This window comes from Notolepis coatsorum (genome assembly GCF_963971535.1).
Source record: "Notolepis coatsorum genome assembly, chromosome: 18".
NCBI classification, from domain to species: Eukaryota; Metazoa; Chordata; class Actinopteri; order Aulopiformes; family Paralepididae; genus Notolepis; species Notolepis coatsorum.
The window spans coordinates 74,486,797-74,498,911 of record NC_140182.1 but is presented as its reverse complement, the minus strand read 5'-3'; the positions used below and the strand labels follow the sequence as shown (position 1 = coordinate 74,498,911).

Sequence of the window (12,115 nt, the reverse complement as noted above, 5' to 3'; positions counted from 1 at the left end):
TCACAACTTGAAACACAATATATAAATAGAAAAGTTAGAAACAAACTCGCTCCGTCTCCAAACACACGCATAGGCACAGAGAGAGAGAGAGAGAGAGAGAGAGAGAGAGCGTTAGTTAAGCAAATTTAGCTCAGTGGCTAACAGCAGCTAACGTTAGCTGAGTTGGCTAAGAGAGAGAGAGAGAGAATTAAATCACTTTGTTTAATTGAAACGTGGTCCAGCCGGAGGGCTTAATAAAGTGTATGTCCACTGACTGTCCCCCAGACTGTTGTCGATGTATATCCACTCACTGCCCACTGTCCAGACTCCAGACTGAATCACAACACACAGCCTCGAACATGTTGCAAACTGCGGCTACGGAAAGAACTGGCATCGCCGCGTCGGCCAATCAGAGAGCTTCTCCGCGAAATGCGGCTATGCTATGGAAATTATAGACGCTCGGCTGCTTGCAGACCGCTTCAAAACGCGCCCGAGTTCCATCATAATACATCATATTCAACGCACAGCGCGTTACGCACTGATTGGCTGCGACGGATACAGCGATGAAACAGTGACGCGCACTCAGAGCGCTATTGCGTCTAGCCCGAGAGAAATACGGCAGGAGAAATGCGGCTACGGTAATGGAACGTTCTTTATCAGACAGAATCGTCACTTCCTGTTCAGGAAAACGATTATTAATATTTGATATTTTAAAAATAAAAATAAAACATTTTCTTCTTCTCCTGCTCTCTTTACCAGGGGGGGCGGCGCCCTAGCGCCCCCAGTGGCGAGCCGCCACTGCAGACAACAGACAGGACAGTAGAAAAAAGGCACACGCATACACATCTCAAAGGAGTACAAAATAAGGGGAGAGGACAGCGCCATAATATATAATGTATATAATAATGTAACAATAATGTGACTGTACTATGTTAGCAGCTATAGATGAGTCAGGGGTCAAGCCAATAATGGAACCTGCCTTCCTGATCAGATCTCATTAGTCCTCTGAAACATACCCCTTTCATTACCACTACAGGTTAGCCCTTTCACTACCACACTACAGAAGGTTAACCCTTTCACTACCACACTACAGAAGGTTAACCCTTTCACTACCACACTACAGAAGGTTAACCTTACACTGCTAACTACAGAAGGTTAACCGTTCACTATTACACTACAGACAGTTAACCGTCTGTAGTGTGGTAGTGAAAGGGTTAACCCTTTGTAGTGTGGTAGTGAAAAGGTTAAAACGCACCCGACAGACTTCCGGTTTAGCATGGCGACGGGATAGACGTGTTTAGAGTGGCTCCCGCACAACTTGCAAACTATTTATTTATTTGACAAGCGACATGCTACAATGCACCATCTAAACTTTAAAGACTAAAAGACGAATACTGCACTACGTTTTCACAACATGACGGGAAGAGCAAAGAGAATTGATAAAAGAGAAATGTCGAAGGCAACTGCTGCTAGCCTCGAAGCTATTGAACTTGCTAGTGGGGCTATTGAACTTGCTAGTGGGGCTAAAGACATGCCTGTTTCCCCAGCCAAAGCGACGCCAGCCTTGCCCAGCGACTTGGAGAACCTCCGTACGGCCATACTCACCGACACGACGGCAGTGGTCACCTCGCTGCTAAACTCAGCTCTCACACCGGTGAATAGGACCCTGGAGGCAATAAAATCCACGCTGGATATACACGGACAACGGATCACCTCCGTCGAATCAGGCTTGTCTGACTACAGCGACAGAGTCGTCGAGATGGAGGGCGCATATGCTCAACTCAAAACGGAGAACGCTCGGCTGGCCGACAAGTTGGATGATGTTGAAAACCGCTCGCGCAGAGCCAACTTGAGAGTGATCGGCATCCCTGAAAAAATGGAAGGCTCGGATCCAATCCAATTTATGACGAATTGTTTTCGGAGATTTGTGGTGCTAATTTTTTCCCCACGCCGCTCATACTGTCTCGCGCCCACAGGCTGGGGAAAGAAAATAAAGCCGGAGGAGGAAACAACCCCAGACCCAGAGCGTTCATCGTACTTTTCCACAACTACCAGGACAAGGAGCATGTTTTTGGGAAGAGAAGGGAGGATCTGCGGTACCATGGCCACAAGATCTCACTCTACCCTGACTTCAGCGTCGAACTGTCCCGCAAGCGCGCAGCTTACAACGACGTGAAAGCCCGACTGTACAAGAAAGACATTCGTTTTGGAATTCTGTACCCAGCTTGCCTCCGCGTGGACTTCGAAGACCAAACGTTGTACTTTGACTCTCCCGCAGCTGCTCAGACATTCTACAACGCTCATTGGCATGACTGAGGTAATTACACAACGGTCGGGGTTTGTTTACACACCAGCTTTAATGTAGGCTGGCTAACAGCTGGCTTGGACTGAATGACGTTAACACACCAGCCTACTGGTTGATGTTCCCCCTACTCTTTTCTTTGCTCGACAAATCTCGAGTTGTTTTTCAAGTTCAGTATCTTTCAGTTATTTCTATTTCTATAATGTAATTCTACAACGCTCATTGGCATGACTGGGGTAATTACACAACGGTCGGGGTTTGTTTACACACCAGATTTAACGTAGGCTGGCTAACAGCTGGCTTGGACTGAATGACGTTAACACACCAGCCTACTGGTTGATGTTCCCCCTACTCTTTTCTTTGCTCGACAAATCTCGAGTTGTTATTCAAGTTCAGTATCTTTCAGTTATTTCTATTTCTATAATGTAATTCTACAACGCTCATTGGCATGACTGAGGTAATTACACAACGGTCTGGGTTTGTTTACACACCAGCTTTAACGTAGGCTGGCTAACAGCTGGCTTGGACTGTACTCTTTTCTTTGCTCGACAAATCTCGAGTTGTTATTCAAGTTCAGTATCTTTCAGTTATTTCTATTTCTATAATGTGTCGCTTGTCACAGCTAAATGCTTTTTGATATATACTTTTTTTTCTCTCTTAGTAAATTGGGAGCTCACGCTCACACTCTAGGTTAGGTTAGGTTCTAGGTTAGCTTCTAGGTTAGGTCAGCTTCTAGGTTAGGTTCTAACTTCTAGGTTGGGTTCTAGCCTCTAGGTTAGGTTAGTTTCTAGGTTAGGTTCTAGGTTAGATTCTAGGTTAGGTTGAGGTCTGTGGATGCACCGGAAGTTTAGTAGCGATTACCTGCGGTTCTCTAGATGTGGGAAGAAGAGAAGGGAACCTAGGATGGGAATGGGGAGGGGATTATTTTGGGGGTTACTGACACCATATGCGGTCCGGGAAAGGTCTGTAATTTCTGTAATTTCTGTTGTTATTGTTGTTTTTGCAGATGTTGTGGTTACACATACATATGTTTATAGTTACTTATTTGTTATTTGTTTTTTCTTTATCACTTTGTGGAGTCTACAATACCCCTGTACAGGGGGCCTGTATATGGGACAATCAGACCACTCAAATCTTGAACTGAATCATGACTTTATCTAATAATGGGAGGGACAACTCTGTTAGACTGATCACGTGGAATGTCAAATCTATGAACGGGCCAGTCAAACGCTCAAGGGTTTTTGCTCACCTAAGAAACTTGAAGGCCGATATTATGTTTTTGCAAGAAACTCACTTATTGAAAGCAGATCAAATTAGACTACACAAGCCTTGGATCAGTCAGGTATTTCACTCCAATTTTAATATTCGGGCAAGAGGTGTTGCGATACTGGTAAACAAAAAAGTTCAATTCACACCCTCTAACGTTATCTCTGACCCGGATGGCAGATATATAATAGTAACGGGCACTCTATTCCAAACCCCAGTGCTTTTAGTCAATATTTACGCTCCCAACTGGGATGATGTTGGTTTTATGAACAAGATCCTCTCCTCCCTCCCAAACTTAAACACACACCAACTTGTTTTGGGGGGAGATTTGAACTGTGTTGTGGACCCGGTTTTGGATCGCTCTTCTCTAAGACCCTCAACACTCTCTAAAATGTCCAGGTCCTTATCAGCCTTTATGAGGGAAAATGGATGTGTGGACCCATGGAGATCTGCTAACCCACTATTAAAAGCATTTTCTTTTTTTTCACATGTACACCACTCTTATACCAGGATAGATAATTTTTTTATTGATAAAACCCTGTTAGACTCTGTCCGCTCAGTTGACTATTTAGCCATTGTAATTTCAGACCATGCGCCTATACAAATGGACATCTCCTTTACTCTGAATAGAAAAGATCGCCCTCCCTGGAGATTCGATACCTTGCTACTTTCCGACAAGGGGTTTTGCGACAAAATTTCAAAGTCAATTGATGACTTCTTACTCACCAATAGATCGGATTCAATATCTCACTCACTGTTGTGGGAGACTTTAAAAGTGGTTCTGCGTGGTGAAATTATTTCCCATGTAGCCCATGCGAACAAAACCCAGAGAAAGCGGTTGCAGGACCTTACAGATTCTATTCTCCAGCTTGATGGTGAGTACGCCGCAGACCCTTCACCTGAATTGTATAAAAAGAAGCTGGATTTGCAGTCTGAATTCGATCTATTATCCACAAAGAAAGCTGAAGGTCTGCTGCTCCACTCCCGCGGCCTGTCGTATGAATATGGAGACAAGAACAGTCGGCTGCTTGCACATCAGCTCAAGTGCAGAGCAGCCTCCAGGCTGATCTCACAGATAAGGGATCGCTCTAATAACATGGTCTCGAAACCCCAAGACATTAACAAGGCCTTTGAAGTGTTTTACTCCACTCTCTACACATCCGAACCCCCTCCCGACAGAATATCTATTGATACTTTTTTAAATGACCTAGAATTCCCGTCTATAGACCCGGAGCTGGCTAAGGATTTAGACAGACCATTGAACATTGAGGAGATCAAGGAGGCTATCAATGCTATGCAGAGTGGCAAGGCACCCGGTCCAGATGGCTATGAGGCAGGTTTTTATAAAAAGTCTTGTGACAAACTCGCCCCGCTTCTGATGGAAATGTTTAACGAGTCCCTGAAAAATGGGACACTGCCACATACACTCACCCAAGCAACCATTTCCCTCCTACTTAAAAAGGACAAAGACCCCACAGATTGTGGATCGTATCGCCCAATTTCGCTGATTAACAACGATGGAAAGGTCATTGCCAAGGTGATGGCTAGGCGTCTGGAGAACATCTTACCTCTGATTATTTCTGAGGACCAAACTGGCTTCATTAAGGGTCGCCACTCCTTTTCTAACATTCGCAGACTCTTGAATATTATACACACTTCAGGTCCTTCTCTCCCTCCTGAGGTAATTATATCTCTGGACGCGGAGAAGGCCTTTGACCGCGTGGAGTGGGAATACTTGTTCACGACTCTGCAGAAATTTGGGTTCGGGGACACATTTATTTCATGGGCCCGGCTACTCTACTCTGCCCCCTTGGCCTGTGTCACTACCAACTCTATAAACTCCCCTTATTTCCCACTTTCCAGAGGGACACGCCAGGGTTGTCCTTTGTCTCCGTTATTGTTTGCCGTCGCCGCTGAACCTCTGTCCATTGCACTCAAGTCCTCGCCCCACTTCCGTGGTATCACCCGTCACGGAGTCGAACACAGGGTCTCCCTTTACGCTGATGACCTTCTGCTCTATTTGACGCATCCTATTTACCTCCATCCCTCACATCAAATCTATGTTAAGGCAGTTTGGCTCTTTCTCAGGCTATAAGCTAAATTTTCATAAAAGTGAATGTTTCCCCATTAACAACTCAGCCTTACAAATTACACAATCTTCAATTCCCTTTCGTCTGTCACAATCAGGCTTTAAATATCTGGGCATAAAGATCACCCACACCTTAAACTCTACTTTTGAAGCTAACTTCCCCCCATTAATCACTAACATGAAAGCTGACTTTCAACGTTGGAGCAGCCTGCCCCTCTCACTCTCCGGTAAAGTACAATGTGTTAAAATTAATATCCTGCCCAAATTCCTGTATGTCTTTCAATGTCTCCCTCTATTTCTACCCAAATCCTTTTTTCTCACAATAGACCAAGCAATATCTGCCTTTATCTGGGGGGGAAAGATCCCTAGAATAGGCAAAACCATCCTACAAGGACCTAGGGGGTCAGGTGGACTTGCGCTCCCTAATTTCATGCACTATTACTGGTCTGTCAACATCCATAAAATTATTCTTTGGTTGAAAGCCCCAGAAACTGACTGGTGTAGCTTAGAAGCGCAATCGTGCCGTTCATCCTCCCTGGCAGCTCTGGTCTACTCTTCTTTCCCTCTCTCTCCTTCCCGGCACTCCTCAAACCCTGTTGTTCTGTCCACTTTAAAGATTTGGATACAGTTTCGTCGCCACTTTAAACTCTGTTCAGCATCAGTCTTGGGGCCTATTAGTAATAACCACCCGTTTGTTCCCTCCACTCTGGACTCGTCTTTTACACGCTGGAACAGACTCGGAATAAATAGTTTCAAGGATCTATATGACGGTGACACTTTCTCCAGTTTTAGCTCCTTGTGTCTCCAATTTGGTCTTCCACGCTCCGATTTATTTCGTTATCTTTTGTTTATTATTATTATTATTATTATTATTATTATTATTATTATTATTATTATTATTATTATTATTATTATTATTATTATTATTATTATTATTTTATTTTATTATATTATTTAATTTGTCTTTGTTCTTTTGTATTTTGTATTATTTAATTTAATTTAATTGTATCATTGTAAGTAGCAATTGTTATTATTGTCTGTAATTTAACCTTTTCCCTTGTTGCATGTTATGTATGTAACCCTACCAGTTGATCCGTGGGGTGGGTTTGGGGGTGGGATGGGTGGGGTAGATTATACAAAAAAAAGGGAAAAAAGGGTGAATGAATAATTCTGACTTTGTGATTGTACAAACTTGCTTCACCAATAAAAACGTTTGCTTTAAAAAAAGAAAACGCACCCAACAGACAGCGGCATAAAATAGGACACTTGCTAAGCTGCTTTGATAAAACACGTGCAGATTTCAGATTCAGATTTCTTTATTCACCATATTGTATATGTACAAATGGAACGAGATTCGACATTACAGTGCATGATTTTTTTTCAAAAATAAGAATAACATAATAATAAATAGTTATAAAGTGCAAAACAGGACAGAACAGTGAGACAACGATAAGACAAAAAAGTACAGTGGTTGGGGACATGTATACAGTGCAGCACAAAGTTCAAGTCCAAAAGTCCAGCCCTAGCAGCTCGCCATAGAGGGGGGGGGGGGGTGGAGCAGGGGGACACCTGACTCGTTTAACAGGCGAGCTGCTGAGGGGAAGAAACCTAGGGCGGGATCCATAAAGGGTTTGCGCTGCTTTTCCCGACACAAAGCCGGTGCATATCGCTCTCAGGACGCGCAGCGGGTGAAATGAGGTTGCTCATGCGTTCCGTCAGCATTGCGTTGCACATATTTAAATGAGGTAATATGGGCCTCTTTACAGGTGATCATGGCAGCAGTAATTAGGCTTGTTTCGAAAACAAGCGAGAGTAGACGATTGCAGCCGGGGGAGAAGTCAGAAAGTCGAACACTTCAGAGATGACAACAAGCCTCGCCTAGTCTCGCATGGCAGATATCATGTTCACGTTCCCACACATGCACGTCAGCTCATTATAATGCAAGGGCCGAAGCACTTTGCGATGGATCAAAATTAGATTAGATTTAAAACGTATTGTCATCACACGGCACACTATATACCTATAGTGGAATAGACTAGGCCTGCCGCGATAAGCAATAAATCGATTAATTGCCGCGATAATTTAAATGAATGCAATGATTTTGACGGACGCGATTAATTGCTATTTGCGCGTTTGTTTTAATGAGGCGGAACCAGTGCCCCTGGTCAGTCACTGTCCGTGTTGGGAGGCGGGCCGCTGGCTTTACTACAGCACAGCACATGAGCTCCGTGGGGCAACACCACATAGCTTAACTACATTTCTCAATAGTGTTGCTCCTTTTAACCAAGTAGCGTTATTTGTAGTGTAACGTTAGAATAACACAGAATAACGTTAATACAATTACATGCATCATTGTTTACAATGAACGGGTGGGGCTAGTCAAAGGACTGGAGACGGGGACAAGTTAAACATGAATTAATTTATTATAACAGGTCGTTTTCGAGTCGTGCTGCAGTGCCTACGCACCACAGCTATTCTATTATAATACTGCTTTGACGCTTCCTCCTCATCGTTGATTGCCTGTAGTAGCTGCATCTAACGTTAGTAGCTAACGTTAAAACTAAAAAACACAACCGGATGAGACAAGTTGTCGGCTAGGATAATCACAACAATACTTCCGGTCCGGTCGGTGGGCTTCAAAATAAAAGTCTTAAACACCGGAAAAGACGGAGCGGTGGGCTTCAAAATAAAAGTTTTGGGAAATAAATTTCTCAAAAAAATTCTCTAACCGGTCGCAATAATATCGCTTATCGCGATATTTTCGGGGGCAATTAATCGCCCAGCAAAATGTGTTATCGTGGCAGGCCTAGAATAGACTATTACTATTTCATTATACCATCATCTTGTTAGTTGCGCACTCCTGCCCACAACACACACACACATATATATATATATTGAGGCAAAACAGAATTATTCAGCAGACGCTTCATCATGTAAGATGTGTGCAATGAGATATAGCCTATATTATAATTTCGGCTAATTATAATTTCGAGAGCGAACTGATAATGTTTGGCCAGCTAATAGGCCGTATGGTGAAGGCTGAGAAGTGGCTAGAAAACGATTCTCGTTCCCACCTCGGCGGACTACACAATTTTCACTCTGGGCTAAAGATCTATTGGTGTAGATTTAGGAATAAAAAGTTCTCCATTGACAAACCTGCCCGTTTTGCGCAATCATAATTTTAAAGTCGGGACTAGATCTTTCCTCGCGAACGGATACTTGGTCACCACAGAGTTTTATTTTACGCAATTGGTGCGAGTTCGGTCACGTATCTGGCACTCGACCAATAGCAGCTCTCTTTGTTGCCAAGTTACAGACCACAAGACATTGGGCCTCATTCAACAATACTCTCTTATTATTTTTTCCTATATTCTTGCTTACCTGTCTGTAAGAAACAATAAGAAAAGCCACCGCCACATTCATCAAGCCGTTCTTAACGTCCAAATCTGTTCTTACCCAGGTCGGGTGCATCATGCATCCAACTCATTCTTAAACTCAAATGTGCGTTCACGCTCACTTCATTTGCATAGAGTCACGCCCCCGCATGCTCCTTATAAGGCAGGTGAGGTGTATGCAAAACAGCTTGAGAGTTTCTGGTATTGCATGCTGATCCATTCAACAGGAAGCGGTTTACGAGTTGCGACTGATCTCAAAATGAGATTAGATTAAAATGTATTGTTATTATACAGCACAAGTACAATACACCATCCAACCAGAGAGGATAAATGCATTTAATGCTCCAGAAATAAATACATATAAATAAATAAACGGCTTAGCGAGGCAGCCTTAGCGCACGTCCGAGTGCGCACACACGACACACATTTGAATACTTTATTTGGTTCCACAAATTATATTACATAAACAGGGAATCAAATATATCTAGGCGGGATCGATTGCCTTTGATTTGCGGTGTTGCCAGAGGTATGCCAGACGTGCGTTTCGTTGCATCGCGGAGAATATTCCATTATTGAAAAACCGCTGATCAGAATTGACACCAGTCTGCCCCACTTCTCTGCGCCTCCGGGAGTAACAGCAAAGTTAGGTCTTACCTGGAGCAGTTTTGTGTTCAGTGTCCCCCTGTACGCTCTTATCATGTGTGTGTGTGCGTGGGCTTGTCAATACTGAACGACTGCGGCATGTGTTGTGTCTGTGTTGATGCTCCAGAGTATTGCATACATCTCAATCTGAAACGGTTAAGCAGCCACTCATCTGGCTCTGCAAATAGATCTAGAAGATATGCGTTCTATGCGTACGGCCTGGGCGGCCAGAGCATCTAACTGTTCTCATATATTCAATATATAATCCATTTCAGAAGCATAACACACGCAATAAGTTATAATAATAATAATAATTATTATTTTTGACAAGTTCTGGGATTTTAAAGTCGTATTTGGGAGCAATTGACCAATGGTAGGCTTTTTTTTGGGGGGGTAAGCATTTCTTATTTCGGTAAGAGTGCTCCCGACCACTCTTATAATTTGTTCTTGCCTGAGAAAAAAGCAACAATAAGAAAACGTTGCTGAATCCCAGGTAAGAACAAAGTAAGAGGAAATGCTAGTTAAGAACGAAATATCGCTTCATGCATGAGGCCCATTGTGTAAACAGTAACGTGATGTTATCATGTCATCCACGGAGTACATCTCGATGAAAATTGACAAAAAAACACATTCTAACGTTCGCAAAATAGGCTTCTAAACAATGTTATATGCATACGCTACTTGCTATAGGCAAGCGATTGAATACAGCTGTGAAACGGGCCATATCGTATGTGTTATTAACCATACTGTACATTTAAATCATATCGTCTTCTATCTACACCAACAACACAACATTGCACACACCGATGCATGACGTCCTATCGGGGAAATTATTCGATAAACCTCCATAAACACAATCCATGATGCATGCAGCACATTTGTATCAAAAACACTTTACCTTGTGATTCCCAACCTGCAATATTAAAGATGCTGGTACAATTTTATAAAGATACACAAAACAGTTCAGTGGATAGTATGACAAAAATAATAGACCCACACACTTTTGATCAAGATAGTTAATCAATAAAAACACTACACCATCCCCTTAACTCATTCAGCGCCATCGCTTAATGAGCCAGGGGAGCGCTAGAACACCATTGCTTTAATCAATGGGGAGACTGCGAGATTTGCGAGTGCTTAAAATATATCTTATATTATAGCTATGGGTCTAATACACCCGTCGATTGTCAGTCAGTTGCTTCCAGTCAACATGCACAAAACAGATTGTTTTTTCATCCGTACATTTCCGTTTTATACCGTTTTGAATGAGTACAGTTTTGGTGATTCTTAGTAATCCCAGGAAAAGACGCAATAATAGCGTTGTAGTGGAATACACTAAACACGTAATTTTTCGCCTGATTATCGAATCTTCCTGAAATCAACGCTAGATTATCATTATTATCCTTCCTCGTGCATACATGAAATGGCCCTCGTAGCGCAGCCCATTCCCAATGATAACATCAGGCTGGATGGATGAAAAATGAATGGATATAGCTAATAAAATAAATAACTATTAAAACCTGAGTTTTCTCGTGATTGGCGCTGAACGGTTGGAGAGTTAACACGACTTTTCTCGTGACTGGCGCAGAATGAGTTATTTTGGAAAAATGTCAAACAATTTACAAATCAATAAGTTACTCATTAACCTTTTTATTTTCCATTTAAAGACAAAATAGAATGCAGGTACAAAAATAGATTCAAGAGGTTTATTCGTCACATACATACACAAGTTTCAAGTTTGTTTATTATTTATTACAATAAAATACAGGTACTTTACGATGAAATGCTTGTTTCTGTATGAGCCCCTGAGAGTGTGCTTCATACAGTAAAAAAAGTAAGTAAGTAAAAAGTAAAGTAAAGAGGAATATTCAATATACATATATACCATATACACTTCCCAGGCAACACTGATGTTAATCATCCTCACCACTATCATCTGAGTCATCCTCCCATGTAGCCTGGATGACTACAAATCCGGACCCTGATAGTGTGTTGCAGGTAGTCCACTGCGGTTGCAAACAAGGAAAATGTGAGACAGGAAGATGTTCATGTGTGTCTGCAAAACTGCCATGTACAGATCTTTGTCAAAGCCAAAACTGTGCAAATGTTTCTAAGGAAACGGAGGATAGGGCTACATGGGAGGATGATAGTGGTGAGGATGATTAACATCAGTGTTGCCTGGGAAGTGTGGTGGTGGATGAGCGTGTGGACTGGGGTTGGGATGTATAGGGAGAGGGGATTAGGGTTATACAGTAGTAGTGTGATTTGTTTGTATTTGTTGAGATCAGTTTGACACTGATCTCTCCAAACACCTCACTGTGTGTTTACTCATTTTACTCTAATGTATATTGAATATTCCTCTTTGCTTACTTACTTTTTTTTTACTGTATGAAGCACACTCTCAGGGGCTCATACAGAAACAAGCATTTCACGACCCCCCCC

General features: G+C 42.5%; 1 protein-coding gene across 1 annotated transcript in view; it reads right to left on the bottom strand.

The window, feature by feature from the left end:
* arsa (arylsulfatase A) overlaps positions 1 to 12,115 on the bottom strand; it is a 133,307-nt gene that overhangs the window by 20,449 nt on the left and 100,743 nt on the right. The gene's annotated exons all lie outside the window — the stretch shown is intronic.